Raw genomic sequence first — 13,594 nt, 5'->3', positions numbered from 1 at the left:
CTTTGTTTTACCCGCCCATTTATATCGCTACCATCTGACTTAATACGTTTTACCCGACTTTTAAGACGGCATATGTATCAGTTTTAAAATTTCTACCATACTTCAAGAGTTTCTGTATCAAATGCAAAAATAATTTTTCAATTCTAAGTGATCGTCTTCGAGAATTTTATGTTCTAAAGTAGTTAGTTCTGATTGGTTTGGACGAATTCATTGCGTGGCATGTCGTTTTGTTATTACAATAAAGACCACGCGCAACATGAGACGGCTATCGCCATGTTGGCACCGCCCCCTCGCGACTGCTGCGGGAAGCTAAATAATAATCCTCTGTGACTGCAGTATCCTTATATCTTTACTATTACAATAAAGAGGAAAACTTTGTTTGTTTTTTTTGTAATAAATAAACTCAAAAAATCAAAATTCTTTCACCATGAGAAAGTAAGATTACCTATCTGCGAGTAAACTAGTGTCAACGGGACCGCGGGAAAACCGCGGCTAGTTTTGTTAATAACCTCATTGCATACGTAGGTAAACCATAAAAAAAAATACTATGAATATATTTCAACAGAGTGCACATGTATCTATGTATCTCTCAGTGTACCTTCACAAAAATAATTCCGAATTAAATATTTCCTACACTTTAGCGTAACTTAAGCGTAGCTTAAGGGTATGTGGCATTCCGCTATTTTTTCTTTGAAACAGAAGTTTTATTCTTTTCTGTCATTCAATTATGAATCATTTTGTCTACAAATGATTAACGATTGCAATATGATTGTAGAGCAAACTACTTATAGACCAAAATAGGAGACCAATCGCAAACCAATCGAATTTCTTTGGAATACGATTGATATTAGTAGCAGAATGCCCGATATGGTTAAAGCTGCTATTGCGATTCAATTTCTATTCAATTTTGGCATTATAAATTTGTCTGCCAAGGTCTGTGTCGCCTGTAAGCAATCAATCCCGTTGGTTTCTTCGGATTTATCATCCCAGAAACTTCAATAAATCGCTAAGCAGAATCTGATAATTTGATCTATTTCGTTTGGCTCGATTCACCAATGTGGATCGGCCAAACGAAATAAAAAATAAGACCCAAAAAAGTTCAAAACTTTGCTGAAGATAATCATAATTGCAGAGTGTTTCATTTCATTCTGTGCCATTCCACAAACCATGCGGCACCTTCTATGCTGTCCACTATGCCCCGACAGCTGCATAGTGGAGGACCTTTACAACGCTACTGACAATGCCGTATGCCGAAATATTGGGCCTCCAAAATTTAAGTTGCCATCGACTCGCCAAGTAGAAGAAGAAGAAGAAGAGTGTTTCAATCATCTGAAGATGGACATGCTTGTACAATTCGATATGCTCCTAATTCAAACCCCTTATCATCTACAAAAACTACTTTCTCTTTTGTCAATCATATCGCTAATAACATTTATTTGGTATCTACCAACAAATCAAATTAGCATGAATGCTTTAATCACATGAATACCACCATGAAATAACCTAACCTAACCTACACGTCATCGGATACCGCAAGATGATCACTTTTCCTAGATAGTGACTCAAGTGATCTTGAGTACATACATAATTATTTTCTTACGATTAAGTTACACGAAAGTCATATCGGTATTTTGCCACGTTCTTGTAATATTTAAATAATGACGTTACCGATACTTATGCCATGAAATCACTCGCTTGCTCTTCTATCGACAAAGCAAGCCATAAAATGAAAGCAAGTTTTTATTATATGTATAGACTAGCTGTTGCCCGCAACTTCGTCTGCGTAGGCAATATAGAATAGTCAAAATAATACTTATCCCTTAGGTGCAATCTTTCACGTGACAGTATAATTAGGATTAGCACTTAGCAGTCGCATAGATTCATTGATCAAGGTTGTGTTGTGGATGTGACCATTTATCTAAACAAAAGAAGTAAAGTTTGTGACGTTGTGAATATCTCTGGATCTAGTCAGCCAATTTGGAAAATTATTACGTATGGTGCGTAAGTAATTTTCACAGGAAACAGTTATAATCTATGTCTATATGCTTTGAGTCTGACAAAGCTGTCATTTGTACATTTTCTGCAGCTGCTGCGACTAATCAGAAGCCAGAATGTCTGTCAGTTTCACCATGGATATCGTCTTGTGTAGTGAGACTGGATTGAAGATAGGTAGATAGGTAGTCGCTACAAGCAAAATATTGGTACTCAAACAGATTCGGTGACTGGAAGGCAACACCAACATAGTTGGGGAATAGCTGGATGGATGATAAAATGAGTCATCATCATCAGCAGGCGCATGGGTAGGATAGTTTCACTACTGGGGAGAAACACTTGTATGACGGGGATTTTCTGTGGACTTACTCACTATGGTAAGGCTGACCCTCGGGCGTGTGAGTAGCGCGGGCGTCGCGAGCGCGCTGCATGAACGTCGCGTTTTGCTGCCCTGCGGCATGTGTGAAGAGTCCAAGCGACGCGCTCGCGGCGAGCACGCGGCGCTCGAGTTGCGTTCTTACCCCTTCGCCCGCTATCCCCGCCGCCCGCTAAATGCCTTAGCAGTTAAACGTCAAGGAAAGCGGCGCGTGCGCGCCGCGAGCGCGCTGCAAATGGCGCAGGGCAGCAAAACGCGACGCTCACGCAGCGCGCTCGCGACGCGCGCGTGGCGCCCGCGTTACTCACACGCCCGAGGATCGCGCACGCCTAATGTGGGGGAGGCCTAAGCCGGGACTCCACCGAAATGTTTGCATTAGTTCACGAATAGGCAAAATGTACGTATCTGTGAGAGTCCACTTCATGTGTTCGTACTTCCCACTGTCATGTCTATAAAAATCTACAACAAACTACCTGAAACACTAAGAAATGAAAAAAAAACACATATATTTGCAAACAAATTGAAAAAACTTCTCCTAAGCAAATGCTACTATAGCGTTAAAGAATACCTTGACGATAAAAAGATAGTCGAATGAATAACTTGTGTTTTATAATAACTGCATCTATTATTATTGTATCTACTACTGGAATTAAACTTTCTAGCCTTCTTTTGCTGTGCCCTAACAGGGTCCATAATATGTACCTAATTACCCTATTGTAACATCTTTATAACTTTATGGTATGCAAATAAATATGAATATGAATACTTGAAACCTGCAGTTTTGGCAAGATTTTCAAAATGTACGCTTGCAATTTGTCATTTCTTGGTGGAGCCAGCAAATCGAAAGAAACATAAGTGTTGTATACTGTGCGTCACTACCACACACCGGGAAAATTTCGCTCTTGCGGAGGACGTTTGTATACCATATTTTGTGTCACACAGGACGACAGTAAGTATCCACCGAAACACTTTCAAAGATCTGATGAACGAACAAATCAGACCTGACTTGGTCACCTGGGGCCAATCAGAGCTCTATGAAGCGATCATATGCTTTGGCTCCTACTGTTATTGTGGTTTCTGAAAATTTATTCACCTCATTCAACGATGAATGTAATTCTGATGGTACTATTAAGAACACTTGCTTAGCGCAGAAGCTGACGTTGGCAGATCAACTCTTTGAGATGCCGACTCCAGAGATGCCGTTGGTTTTTATGCAATGCACACCTGCAATGCATTCTGGATTAGGATAGGATACAGGTGGATAGGATTTGCAACAGAAAACAATTCTGTCTTTGTGATTGAATGACATCAAACGTAGTTTTATATGAAAGGTGTTTTTTTAGACTTGGCTCGGGTGTTACTGAGACTGTTCGTAATCGTGACCAGTGTATTTGCGATCAGAAGTTGAAAGTAAGCATGGCTCTAGTATGCGACGCGCAATTTGTACGTTTTCAGACGCATAAAGCATTTTACGTGTGTATGGTATTAAATCGAGAAAGCTCCCATTTCGTATCTGCACTTTGTATCTGGGCTTGTTCTTAAAGCTACAGAATCCTACATTACCTACCTACCTCACGCTTAGCAGCGCTTGCGAGAGACAGATCCTCCTTTCTTCTAGGATTAAGTTTACATATTTTGCATCAGAAAAAATAATTAAGGTCTACTTAATACTACTCACTCAAAGTAATTTGTTTTAAGGCCACCACATTAGTGGAAGATAAGCTAAACTATGTTTATGAAAAAATCCTGATATGAACTCCATCTGTAACTTTAAATGATAATTAACTGTTCCACTAAAGTCATCTTTTTTGACATAATGTTCAAAAAATAATTTAGATGGCACCGTTTTAAATTTGGCTGAGAACTATTAATTTTCCTTTCATCAAGGTAATAATTATAGTTGGATTTTGATGTGGTACGGCAAACTGACAAACACTATTGAAATGTCTATCGAAAAATTACACTACGTGTTTAAATATGGTGAATTACGGAAAATACACAACTCCATCTGTTGAAATAATAATCCTCTATAAAGAATGTATGGTAATTTATTGTCATTATCATCACCTCGCTCCTTTGACAAATTTGATGTATTTTTACCACAGATGGAGCTACTTTAACCTTGGCTAAACAAAATTTTCATATTTTTTTTCTTCCGAAGTTACTTATAAAGGTGTGATTTTCTGTGTAAAGATTAATAATAGGCCGATCAACTAATATAAGTACAACTTTCAAATGTACAGTTTTGACCAACAGATTGCGTGTCGTACTATTTTACATCTTGAATTCACAAAATTAATCATATCTTTTGATAGAGTGAATCGATTTCGATGAAACAAAAACTAAGTAATACCCCAAGTTACGTAGAATTTTTGTATATAAGCACTGTCTACATTGAATTCGTAGATTTTACGTGAATCCCGAACAAACAAACAGATAAACAGACAAACAGACAAACAGACAAAAATGACAAAAATGATGGAAATGGGTTCTGTTAGTTATCCTTTAACATGCTGGCTATTTTTTTTGTCAATTTCTTCAATGTACAAAAATTACTTTTCTACAGATTTATTATATGTATAGATTTGACTGATTTTCATTACCTTGTTCACTCCCAGTGCTGGCTATTAACCGATGAATGTAGGTTTTTCCATTGCTGTGGTGTGATTCTGTAAGACTTCATTCTTAACTTCGCATCTGAATCCGCCGTGAGTTTCGTGATTGGCATTCTCAAAGTACACTATCGCTACTCTTGCGAGCGTGTTTGCGAGTTGAACTAAATTAAAGTCGAGATTTTGACAGATAAAGTATGAGATGACTTTTAGAACTTTTTGAACCGAATGCGACGTGAGAGTGAATAGCGAAGACTGAAATGCGAGTTGTTGTCTGAATTTTATAGAATCGACGTAAGTACTGTACCTTATTGCGCGACAGTTTATCTTTAAGTAAAATTACTGTGACGCTGCCTGGATCAGTAATTTACAACCATATAAACACTCTACTAAACTGAAAGTTTTCTATGGTGAAATCTATTAATATTTTCATTACCCTGTTCACACCCAGTGTTGGCTATTAACCGATGAATGTAGGTTTTCCCATTGCTGCTGTTTTATTGCGCGACAGTTTACGTATACGTAAAATTACTGTGACGATGCATGGATCTGTAATTTACAAACATATACTAGACTGTAAGTTTTCTCTGGTGAAGTAAGTATATTACGATCAAATTATATTTAATAAAACAAGAAACAAGGTCAGAATTCACGAAGAAAGATAATATACCTACTTACTTATGTAGTTGGTGATCAACGTAAACAATATTTTTTTAATATGACCTCATTTGCGATATATGAAACAGCCGAACGAAATTGTAGTTAATACTATTTTTGATTAAACACATATATAATAAAATCATTAATTATGCTTGAGAACTGATTTTAATGATTTTGATAATTCAAGATCTATAAGAATTTCCGTAATGATGACTGGCATACCGCCATTTTGTTTTTGTAAATCACTGAAAACTTTGTGCTTATGAAACCACGAAAACGTGGGTTTCAGATGATAAAAGCTCATTAATTTCAGCTGATGAAACTAGGTGTCGTGAGTGTAAACAGTTTATAATACATACTTTTACGCTAGTACGATCTATTTCTGCACATCGGACAAACTGCGCACTCCACATTCCGCTAGCTTTGGTTATGCAAAATAAGAATTAAGTACACTAATTGAACAATTGAACATCAATCTATTTTACATGCTGCACTTTTGAAACTCACACTTTTTTCACAAATTTATGCAAAAAATTAAATATTTTTTACATTATTTACTGCAGAATTCTAACAAAATGAAAACTGAAAGCTTTTTAAATGTTGCTAGACTAGATAAAAAGCTATCGGTATGAAAGTAGGTCGTACTGATTATAGATCAGAGAAGCGACTTCAATAAATACTAAAATTATAATAATACTGCTGTTGATTGCAATTTTTTGTTTATTGTGAATTGAAAATTGCATGTTTTCTTTTTATTGGAACATTAAGATACTTGAATTATTTTTATGGCTGACAATAAGACGGCCTGACTCGTTATTGGTGGATCTGATTGAGAAGCGTGCCGCGGGGCGCCTCCGCGCCCCACTGGCGCGCGCGCCGCGTGGTGAGTAGTGGCGCTTACCGCCCGCCGCCTTGCTCTATAAAAGAAGCTCGTACGTTTTCACCACAGTCTGTATCGGATCGGATACGGAAACACTCGTACGTGACCGCTCTCAGTGACAGATAAAATCTAAAGTTTTATTCCTTCATCGCGTCTACACCAAGTGTATTTAAAACGATCACAATGAAAGCTTCAATGCTCCTGTTTTTCGCTCTGATCCTGGTACTCTGCAGCTGTCTCTTGGCCTACCCTGCAGTACTTTCTGAAAAAAATCCCGGACTCTATGAAGATTTTGAAAATCTATTCCGTGGAAACGTGGAATACAACGCAAGGTTTAAGCGCCGTATCCTGAGTTATGGCAGATGTGCTAAAGGTTACCTCTCGTTCTTCTACAGATGTGTCACCTGTCAACTGTAAGTACCAACCTTATTACTTTAGTTCTAATTGATTTCATAGTTCGCAACTTTCAAATTGTGCTTACATTTAATTTCATGACGTCAGTTTGATTTGCAACTTTAGATTCTCTTATTGGTTAAAATGATTATTTGTTTATGGTTCTGAATACAATTTATTTGTTTTTAAATGGACAATAGGAATTAGGCTGATTGTCTCATTTTTATCGCGACATGGATTTTCCATTTGATGGCCACGCCCAACTTGCACGCGCATGCCAACATGATGCCGGTCGTACACGCTACGGTCTATCGGAGACGTCCACCTGTGCAGATTATTTTTTATTTAAACTTTATTATCAGGCATCAATGGCCCATAGATAAATACCTTATTCTAACATATATATAATGTCTGGACACATTTTTACACACGGTCGGTTAGCCCCCTGGTAAGTTATTAATTAACTTGTGTTATGGGTGCTAACACAACTGATAAACTACATATAGCTACATATATACATATTGTAACACCCAGACCACGGCCAACAAACATGCTCATCACACACATGTCGACCGAACCGGGAATCGAACCCGGGACCTCAGGTTCGGCAGTCCGGCATGGTGACCATTGCGCCATCGAGGTCGTCAATATGTCAATATGTTATATATAAAAAAAGTTATCTACCTGCGTAGGCATACCTACACACGGGCATCTACCTCTCCGGTAGACCGTAGCGTGTATGGCCGGCATTAGGTCAATTAAGTTGAAAATTTCTGGATGTATGCAATCTAAATCCTAATCAATTAAAGTAATTTCTGTAACCGTACATCTGCATTACTAAGAAAATATATTTTTCCTTGCTGTCAAAAGGAATGCCTACGTACCGATACAAAAATGTATTGCTCATAGAGCTATATTTTGCAAACATAAAAAGTGTTTCTCTACTATCAGTGAATGAAATGGGAAAATGCGTGATTGTTTATTTTTGAGTAACGTTTTAGGACAGCTGCACTACATCGGTTTTATTACTTAATTTATAATCGTTACGGAAGTAAAGATAAGTCTTTTAAAATAGCAGCTCGACAGTAAAGGACGAGCTCTACCAGAAATATTTCGAAGCATACAAAATTCGTACCTTTCAGTATTCAAGTATACTAAACAGCTAAATTATTTCTTTTATAAAAACAGTGGGTTTTTTCAATGTTTTCTACATTAGTGATATATTAGGACATTACTCTTTTTTTTCGTATTTCAAAACGATTACCTATGTTCTAAAAGTAAATTCGTTTGAAATCTGAATCGACAATTCTCTGTATTGTTTGTGGTTACCCCAACAGTCAAGGTTAAAACTACTTATCAATTAATTGTCCTATATTATCTCAATTTATATATTGTCCTATTTTATTTTACATTATGTTATTTCACACATATTACCTTAAAATAAAAGCTGAAAGACTCAATTTTTTTAACAAGATAAACAAGCTCTAATATTTTTTTTTAATTAAATATTATTTATATTTGTTTCAGGTACAAAGGACTTACTGGAAGAGACTGTAAGGACAGAGATTAACTACAACCAACCGATGACAGCGACAAGCTCTCTTCAAGTCAACAACACCATTTTTATTTGGAAATATTTAACGTGAAAATCTACAATATCGATGCCAAATCTTATACAAAAAAACTTTAGGAAGAAGAGTAGCTGTCATCACTAATGTCTTTATCCAAGTAACGTTATTTTTTTGCTTCATATCTTCGAAATTTTAACTTAGACAAATTCAGCGATCATACGACATTTCTCATACTTCCAACCAATCTTGATTGTCGTAATCCGTTCGGCCCATGGAGGGAAGAAAGATAGCGGAGTTGCCGCATAAGGACGGTGGTTTCGATTCTTCTTGGTCAAATTCGTACGGTGGGCATGACTTTTGGTCAGTTACGAGTGAACTAACGAGACATCTTTCAGTAATATTTGATACTACGAAAAATAGGCGGAATAACGTTCCTCGTCACTCGTTCATCCACATTTCTACTATCTTAGACGATTTTTCGCTATGGCACCTCCGCTAGTCATTTTTTTATCCATGGTTCGGCCGTATGATCGTTGAATTTGTCTTTCGAGTTTTCTATAAATCATACGGCTGCATAAATGCAAAATCAGGAAGTCCAAACCGACAGTTATTATTGACTGTCTGTCGTAGTCCATCCAGCCGTATGATCATTGAAATTGTCTCGATTACCTATAAAATTGTTTAGCTCGACGTTAAAAAAACCCAACTTGGCAAGTGTAAGAATACTTGTACTGTAATAATGCAAATGTATTTTTTTATGCTTTCTGCAATATTGTTATGAAATCATCGTTTTTCAAAATGATATATTTTTAACGTATGAACATTATGTTATTTCCTAAACAAATATAAACTCGAGAAAAAAGTTGAGGAATGGTAGTTAGGTATGACCTAGATCAGTGGTCCTTAACCTTTTAGTCATGAGGGACCATTTCACCAAACGTTTAATTATTTTTTAAGACTCAGAACCAAAATTACGTAAAATGTAGCCCAAACGTACATTTTTTTCCGGTTGGACAAGTAAGATGGATATACATATGATACGAAAGATGGATAGCAACGTCGGGAAGCAAAGCTTCGCGGACCACTTGGAATGTATCCAGGGACCACCGGTTAAGACCCACTGTCCTAGATAGATAAGCTAGCGTTTTGTGCCTTTATATAAATGTAAAAGTAGGTTTTATAGAAAAGAGGTTGCTCACAATTAATTCCAAAAAGAAACGATGTCATTCCTGTAAGCGCGGCTACGTTGATGGGAACACCAACTTAACTGAGCCTTAGTGTTAACTCGCTCGATATCTATAGGTATCTTTTGCAAAAAAAGCGGGCACCTATGCTAAATCTTGGTTTTAAGGAGTTGGTTGGTGGGCTCAAAAAGTTTGTATGATTGGAATCGAAAGAGTTAGCTAAGCATGCGTAAGAGCGTACCTATTGTCAATTTAAATTTTGGATAATTGCTAAGAAACTGGTTAACTTTGTTCTGAACTGATTCCTGGACAGTACATCGGCGTTTTGAAAAATTCTAGGTTTGATCTTCGGAATACTGATAACGCAGTTTTTATCAAATCACATCAAAAAAATTTGAAAATCTATGCACATTAGGTAAAGTTGTCTCCTGTACTGAATAGTCTATACTGATGATGAATAGCTATGTTAAGAGTTTCGTTATTTTCGTGTGCACCGATCTACTGTTTGCATATTGAACTTTCGCTGTTTAAAATATCCCTTTCTATGTACGCTTCTTGTTGGCAATTGTTATAATTTTTGTAAACTAGTGTAGTATTTTTAATTATATGTATGCAAGTATTGTCATAAATCACAGTGTTTTAAATTCCATGATCTAAGAAATTCAAAGTTGATGAATTGAGCAATAGTTAAAGATTGTATTAATATTCAGACTTGTTTTACGATAGCTCCAAAGGAAGTCGCCGACTTTTAGCATTTGCATTTGAAATGTTTGTTTATGAAATAATATTATTACAATTATTTGCTTCTGAATATTATTATTGATAATTACTGTCTTTGTTGTATACGATGATTGTATATTGATTGTCTTGACCAGTGGAAATTGTGTTTTTAAATGTTTTTTAATCAAACAATGTTCACAATACAGTAAATGTTCTCATGTTATGTTACACTGTATTTATAATTAAGTTAATTCCTAGGTGGAGGGTATTATTATATATTATTATATCTACGTTTTTTATATAAAAAGTTACTATTAGTAGTAAGTATAAGCGAAGATGTTTAATTGACTCTCTAATAGTTGTAGTCTCTTATTTTTCTGTTTTCTTAATAACAATCGCATAAAGTGTGTCGTGTTAACTACTAACATAAATATGGAATAAATGCATTTATTTCTTCTTTAATATTTGATTCTTTTAAATCACCTTTAGATTAAATCGCAAACCCACGTCATGATCTTCTGAATCTTTTTCCAACTATGTTGGGGTCGGCTACCAGTCTAACCGGACGCAGCTGAGTACCAGTGTTTTACAAGGAGGGACTGCCTATCTGACCTCCTCAACTCAGTTACCTGTGCAACCCAATACCCCTTAGTTATACTGGTTGATAGACTTATTCACTAAATACCTTACTGCTAAATCGTAAACCCACATGGGGAAACAAAATGGCGGCTCATTGAATTTTATGAGGCGGAACAGTGGGGCATTGACCAACAGACTGGCACGAGCTATGATTGGCCTTGCTCAAGGCGTGGGGAGCGTACCTACTTCACCGGAGATAACGCGACATAGTCACGGTATTCATGTTTATAAATGAAACCAGAGTCCATGTTTATTCAATTTTACTCTATAGATATATATTATAAAGAAATTTTGTGAGTTTGTATGTAGGGTTTTAATCTTTGGAACCGCTTGGTCGGATTCTCAATATTCTTTCACTATAAATTATAAATTAGAAAAAAACCCCGACCCAAAAAAAGTACGCAATTATAATGACAAAAGGTTAAAAACGCTAAACCCTATAAAAAGCAAAAATAACTTTTAACACTACGTAAGTACCAACTAAAGCATGTCAGATTAAACTAAATTTTGTCGTGTCGGATTTCCACCAAACATAGCTAAAAAAACTCCCGAATGACTTTCCTTTTAAACAAAAAAAACCGCATTACAATCGGATCATCCGTTTGGGAGCTACGATGCCACATACACACACACACATACACACACACACACAGACACGTCAAACTTATAACACCCCGTCGTTTTTGCGTCGGGGGTTAAAAATGTAGGATATTACTACAATATTCCTGAGATGCATATTTTATTTCGGTACGGGCAGTTGTTCCCACGGGACGCGGAAAAACGGCTAGTACATATATAATTATAAAGGGGAAAACTTGGTTTGTTGGTAATGGATAAACTCAAGAACTACCGGACCGATTAAAAAATATATCTTACCATTAGAAAGCTGCATTATCTGTGAGTACGCAGGCTATATTTTATATCGGTACATACATCAATCCAGAATTGCCAAACATGTTTGAGTTTTCCCTACAATTCTTTAGTTGTCTTCGGTTTTTTGACAGGTAAGTAAAATTGAGATGGAACAATGTTAAGACCAAAGATTTCTTTGGTTTTCGCATCTGCATCTTTTTTTCTATGGTTTCTGTAACTTTCGTGTTACCTTTCAACACGAGAAAATCGCCGCTGCGAAGTCCATGTAGGATAATTTTCACGGTCTTTCAATTTAGGTACACTCCCTATGTAGCCCAACGGTGTGCCTAACTGATGATTACAAAAATAATTGTTCGCAGCTCAATGTCTCAACATAGGTATCATTTTCAGTTTGTGAGAACTACTTCGGCATAAAACTACACGTTTTCACGAGAATATACGTTGTTTCTTGATGGACCATAACCCTTAATAAAACGACAGTTTCGAGATTGTACCACTCTATGATAAACCGTAAAGGAACATTGTTTGTCAACATAAGTACTTAATTGCTTTTTTGTAAATTAATACATTACTTTTAAGCCGCATTTTATTTTGAAGCTGAATTCTTAAATCAAAGGACATTTCAAGATTGTTTATTTTTAGCTACTCGCGGTATCTCTTGAACAATCCCGCAGTCCCGGCAGGCCTTGGCCCTACTAGGCCCCGCTGTGACGCGACACGGGACCGTTGTCTATGAGTGATGAGCCACCCGAACTCACCGCCTACAGACCCAGGCATCTGACTGGCCTAAACTAACTAAGTCTGCTTCCAGTCTAACCGTAGCAGCTGAGTATTGATACAGCTCCTATAAACATATCATCACACATCTACACAAATCCTTTGTTATATGAAGATTTTCATAATAAGAATCGATGAATCATCACTATTCTTCACTACGATTAAATGAAACAACATAAAAATCTAAAACCAAATACCAAGTACTTAACTGTATTAGGTCATCTAGCAGAATAAAGAACCATAATACACGGCAGATAAGAAGCAGGCACTAATTCAAACGACGTGGGATCAAATCATAAATAGTCCTATAGTTTTTTACCATTTAATTAAACATGACGATGAAATGTAAATTAAGGTACCTACGGTTATTGCTCCAATTTTGTCTCTGTTTTACAAACTTTCGATAAACATTTTTGCGATAAAGCCCACAGCCAAGCATAGTTTTTGTATCGAACTTGTTTCTCCTTTTTATGTTTTTGGTAGTAGGTATAGGATCAGTAAAACACATAGGTATAATAAAAAACTTAACCACAAAAATGTGAGAATAAAAAAGACTGGACGTTCTTAGGCATCTTAATTCCAATGTATAATGATCATTAATATTTTACCTTCCTATAATCAAGATTAAAGAATCTAGAAGTAATTTGGAAATTTATACTTTCGAATTTCAATCACATAATATCACCTACATATAACTTCGCTAACTACAACAACTATGCTTGAACCATGAACAAAAACTATGCTTGGCTGTGGGCTTTATCGCAAAAGAATGGAGCAAAGAAATAAAAAAGTGCCAAGTTCTATGAAAAATCGAAATATATATATATAGGAAGAAAATACCATTAAAAACCAGTACTTAGGTCCATTTTGTTAGTTTATTGCATGTAACAGTTGCTGTCATTTAAAAATGTGAGTCT

General features: G+C 36.3%; 1 long non-coding RNA gene across 1 annotated transcript; it reads left to right on the top strand.

Annotated features, from left to right (window-relative positions):
• The first annotated feature begins 6,509 nt into the window (after positions 1–6,509).
• On the top strand, positions 6,510–10,850 carry LOC135117188 (uncharacterized). The gene is made up of 2 exons (XR_010276689.1): positions 6,510–6,933; positions 8,441–10,850. It is a non-coding gene; the product is annotated as an uncharacterized LOC135117188 (long non-coding RNA).
• The last annotated feature ends 2,744 nt before the right edge of the window (positions 10,851–13,594 follow it).

The sequence above is a fragment of the Helicoverpa armigera genome, chromosome 8, assembly GCF_030705265.1.
Source record: "Helicoverpa armigera isolate CAAS_96S chromosome 8, ASM3070526v1, whole genome shotgun sequence".
Classification (NCBI taxonomy): Eukaryota; Metazoa; Arthropoda; class Insecta; order Lepidoptera; family Noctuidae; genus Helicoverpa; species Helicoverpa armigera.
Note: the sequence above shows the minus strand (reverse complement) of the source record. Positions and strands in the feature narration are given on the sequence as shown.